The following is a 5326-nucleotide window of genomic DNA, read 5'->3' on the forward strand; positions in this document are numbered from 1 at the left end:
TTCTATTTCTATGAGTAACATCTTCTATGGTCATGCACCGAATGTGAGAGGATTGTTCATATTGAATCTTGATAGCGATACACATATACATAACATTGAGACCAAAAGAGTTAGAGTAAACAATGATAGCGCCATATTTTTGTGGCACTGCCGCTTGGGTCATATTGGTGTAAAACGCATGAAGAAACTCCATGCTGATGGACTTTTGGAGTCACTTGACTTCGATTCACTTGACACGTGCGAACCATGCCTCATGGGCAAGATGACTAAGACTCCGTTCTCCGGAACAATGGAGCGTGCAAGTGACTTGTTGGAAATCATACATACCGATGTGTGTGGTCCAATGAGCGTGGAGGCATGCGGCGAATATCGTTATTTTCTCACCTTCACTGACGATTTAAGTAGATATGGTTATGTCTACTTGATGAAGCACAAGTCTGAAACTTTTGAAAAGTTCAAGCAATTTCAGAGTGAAGTGGAAAATCATCGTAACAAGAAGATCAAGTTCCTACGGTCTGATCGTGGGGGTGAATATCTGAGTTTCGAGTTTGGTACTCACTTAAGACAATGTGGAATTGTTTCGCAGTTAACACCGCCTGGAACACCACAGCAGAATGGTGTGTCCGAACGTCGTAATCGTACTTTGTTAGAGATGGTGCGATCTATGATGTATCTTACTGATTTGCCGTTATCATTTTGGGGTTATGCATTAGAAATAGCTGCATTCACTTTAAATAGGGCACCATCAAAATCCGTTGAGACGACACCATACGAACTGTGGTATGGCAAGAGGCCAAAGTTGTCGTTTCTTAAAGTTTGGGGATGTGATGCTTATGTCAAAAAGCTTCAGCCTGAAAAGCTGGAACCCAAAGCGGAAAAGTGCGTCTTCATGGGTTACACAAAAGAGACAGTTGGGTACACCTTCTATCTCAAATCCGAGGGCAAAGTGTTTGTTGCTAAAAATGGAGCTTTTCTCGAGAAGGATTTTCTCTCGAGAGAATTGAGTGGGAGGAAGATAGAACTTGACGAGGTTGTCAAACCTCTCATCCCTCTGGATGGTGGCGCAGGGCAGGGGGAAACCTCTGTCGTTGCGACGCCGGTTGAGGAGGAAGTTAATGATGATGATCATGAAACTCCAGTTCAAGTTTCTGTTGAACCACGCAGGTCGACGAGATCACGCGCTGCTCCAGAGTGGTATGGTAATCCCGTCTTATCAATCATGTTGTTAGACAACAATGAACCTGCAAATTATGAAGAAGCAATGGTGGGCCCAGATTCCAACAAATGGCTAGAAGCCATGAAATCCGAGATAGGATCCATGTATGAGAACAAAGTGTGGACTTTGGAGATACTACCTGAGGGCCGCAAGGCTATTCAGAACAAATGGATCTTTAAGAAGAAGACGGACGCTGACGGTAATGTGACCGTTTATAAAGCTCGACTTGTGGCAAAGGGTTTTTTACAAGTTCCAGGAGTTGACTACGATGAGATTTTGTCACCCGTAGCGATGCTTAAGTCCGTCAGAATCATGTTAGCAATAGCTGCATTTTTCGATTATGAAATCTGGCAGATGGATGTCAAAACGGCGTTCCTTAACGGTTTCCTTAAGGAAGAGTTGTATATGATGCAACCCGAAGGTTTTGTCGATCCTAATAATGCTGACAAGGTGTGCAAGCTCCAGCGATCCATTTATGGACTGGTGCAAGCATCTCGGAGTTGGAACAAACGCTTTGATGAGGTGATCAAAGCATTTGGGTTTATACAAGTGGTTGGAGAATCTTGTATTTACAAGAAAGTGAGTGGAAGCTCTGTGGCGTTTCTAATATTATATGTGGATGACATATTACTGATTGGAAACAACATAGAGCTTTTGGAGAGCATAAAAGGTTACTTGAATAAAAGTTTCTCTATGAAGGACCTAGGAGAAGCTGCTTACATTCTAGGCATTAAGATCTATAGGGATAGATCAAAACGCCTGATAGGACTTTCACAAAGCACATACCTTGATAAAGTTTTGAAGAGGTTCAAAATGGAACAGTCCAAGAAAGGGTTCTTGCCAGTTCTACAAGGTACGAGATTGAGTAAGACTCAGTGCCCAGCAACTGATGAAGATAGTGAGCATATGCACTCCGTCCCCTATGCTTCAGCCATAGGTTCTATCATGTATGCGATGCTGTGCACAAGACCGGATGTTAGCCTGGCCATAAGCATGGCAGGTAGATTCCAGAGTAATCCAGGAGTGGATCACTGGACAGCGGTCAAGAATATCCTGAAGTACCTGAAAAGGACTAAGGAGATGTTTCTCGTATATGGAGGTGACGAAGAGCTCGCCGTAAAAGGTTACGTCGATGCAAGCTTTGACACAGATCCGGACGACTCTAAGTCGCAAACCGGATACGTATTTATTCTTAATGGGGGTGCAGTAAGCTGGTGCAGTTCCAAGCAAAGCGTCGTAGCAGATTCTACATGTGAAGCGGAGTACATGGCTGCCTCGGAGGCGGCTAAGGAGGGTGTCTGGATGAAGCAGTTCATGACGGATCTTGGAGTGGTGCCAAGCGCACTGAATCCAATAACCTTGTTCTGTGACAACACTGGTGCCATTGCCTTAGCAAAGGAACCACGGTTTCACAAGAAGACCAGACACATCAAACGACGCTTGAACCTCATCCGCGACTACGTCGAGGGAGAGGACGTGAATATATGCAAAGTGCACACGGATCTGAATGTAGCAGACCCGCTGACTAAACCTCTTCCACGGCCAAAGCATGATCAACACCAGAACTGTATGGGTGTTAGATTTATTACAATGTAATTCACATAGTGATGTGAAGGCTAGATTATTGACTCTAGTGCAAGTGGGAGACTGTTGGAATTATGCCCTAGAGGCAATAATAAATATAGTTATTATTATAATTCCTGTATCAAGATAATAGTTTATTATCCAGTCTATAATTGTATTGAATGAAGACTCATTTACATGTGTGGATACATAGACAAAACACCGTCCCTAGCATGCCTCTAGTTGGCTAGCCAGTTGATCAATGATAGTCAGTGTCTTCTGATTATGAACAAGGTGTTGTTGCTTGATAACTGGATCACGTCATTGGGAGAATCACGTGATGGACAAGACCCAAACTAATAGACGTAGCATGTTGATCGTGTCATTTTGTTGCTACTGTTTTCTGCGTGTCAAGTATTTGTTCCTATGACCATGAGATCATATAACTCACTGACACCGGAGGAATGCTTTGTGTGTATCAAACGTCACAACGTAACTGGGTGACTATAAAGATGCTCTACAGGTATCTCCGAAGGTGTTAGTTGAGTTAGTATGGATCAAGACTGGGATTTGTCACTCCGTGTGACGGAGAGGTATCTCGGGGCCCACTCGGTAATACAACATCACACACAAGCCTTGCAAGCAATGTAACTTAGTGTAAGTTGCGGGATCTTGTATTACGGAACGAGTAAAGACACTTGCCAGTAAACGAGATTGAAATAGGTATGCGGATACTGACGATCGAATCTCGGGCAAGTAACCTACCGAAGGACAAAGGGAATGACATACGGGATTATACGAATCCTTGGCACTGAGGTTCAAACGATAATATCTTCGTAGAATATGTAGGATCCAATATGGGCATCCAGGTCCCGCTATTGGATATTGACCGAGGAGTCTCTCGGGTCATGTCTACATAGTTCTCGAACCCGCAGGGTCTGCACACTTAAGGTTCGACGTTGTTTTATGCGTATTTGAGTTGTATGGTTGGTTACCGAATGTTGTTCGGAGTCCCGGATGAGATCACGGACGTCACGAGGGTTTCCGGAATGGTCCGGAAATGAAGATTGATATATAGGATGACCTCATTTGATTACCGGAAGGTTTTCGGAGTTACCGGGAATGTACCGGGAATGACGAATGGCTTCCGGGAGTTCACCGGGGGGGGCAACCCACCCCGGGGAAGCCCATAGGCCATAAGGGTGGCGCACCAACCCTTAGTGGGCTGGTGGGACAGCCCAAAAGGGGCCTATGCGCCAAGGATAAGAAATCAAAGGAAAAAGAAAAAAAAGGGAGGAGGTGGAAGGGAGGGGGACTCCCTCCCACCAAACCTAGTCCAACTCGGTTTGGGGGGAGAGTCCTCCCCCTTGGCTCGGCCGACTCCTTGGGGGTCCTTGGACCCCAAGGCAAGGCCCCCTCCCTCCCACCTATATATACGGAGGTTTTAGGGCTGATTTGAGACAACTTTTGCCATGGCAGCCCGACCACATACCTCCACGGTTTTCCCTCTAGATCGCGTTTCTGCGGAGCTCGGGCGGAGCCCTGCTGAGACAAGGTCATCACCAACCTCCGGAGCGCCGTCACGCTGCCGGAGAACTCTTCTACCTCTCCGTCTCTCTTGCTGGATCAAGAAGGCCGAGATCATCGTTGAGCTATACGTGTGCTGAACGCGGAGGTGCCGTCCGTTCGGTACTAGATCGTGGGACTGATCGCGGGATTGTTCGCGGGGCGGATCGAGGGACGTGAGGACGTTCCACTACATCAACCGCGTTCTCTAACGCTTCTGCTGTACGATCTACAAGGGTACGTAGATCACTCATCCCCTCTCGTAGATGGACATCACCATGATAGGTCTTCGTGCGCGTAGGAAATTTTTTGTTTCCCATGCGACGTTCCCCAACAGAGCTTGCACACTTTGTTAGCATTTTTAGGATCGACAAAACCTTCGGGTTATATCATATACAACTCTTCCTTAAGGAAGCCGTTAAGGAACGCCGTTTTGAGATCCATCTGCCAGATTTCATAATCGAAAAATGCATCTATTGTTAACATGATTCAGACGGACTTAAGAATCGCTACGGGTGAGAATGTCTCATCGTAGTCAGTTCCTTGAACTTGTGAAAAACCCTTTGCCACAAGTCGAGCTTTATAAACGGTCACATTACCGTCAGCGTCTATCTTCTTCTTAAAGATCTATTTGTTCTGAATAGCCTTGCGGCCTTCAGGTAATACTTCCAAAGTCCACACTTTGTTTTCATACATAGATCCTATCTCGGACTTCATGGCCTCCAGCCATTTGTTGGAATCTGTGCCCACCATTGCTTCTTCATAATTTGCAGGCTCATTGTTGTCTAACAACATAATTGATAAGACGGGATTACTGTACCACTTTGGAGCAGTACGCGGTCTCGTCGACCTGCGAGGTCCGACAGAAACTTGATCCGGAGTTTCATGATCATCATCATTAACTTCCTCCTCAACCGGCGTCACAACGACACGGGTTTCCCCTTGCCCTGCGCCACCATCCAGAGGGATGAGAGGTTCGAC

Source organism: Hordeum vulgare, chromosome 1H, assembly GCF_904849725.1.
Source record: "Hordeum vulgare subsp. vulgare chromosome 1H, MorexV3_pseudomolecules_assembly, whole genome shotgun sequence".
NCBI classification, from domain to species: Eukaryota; Viridiplantae; Streptophyta; class Magnoliopsida; order Poales; family Poaceae; genus Hordeum; species Hordeum vulgare.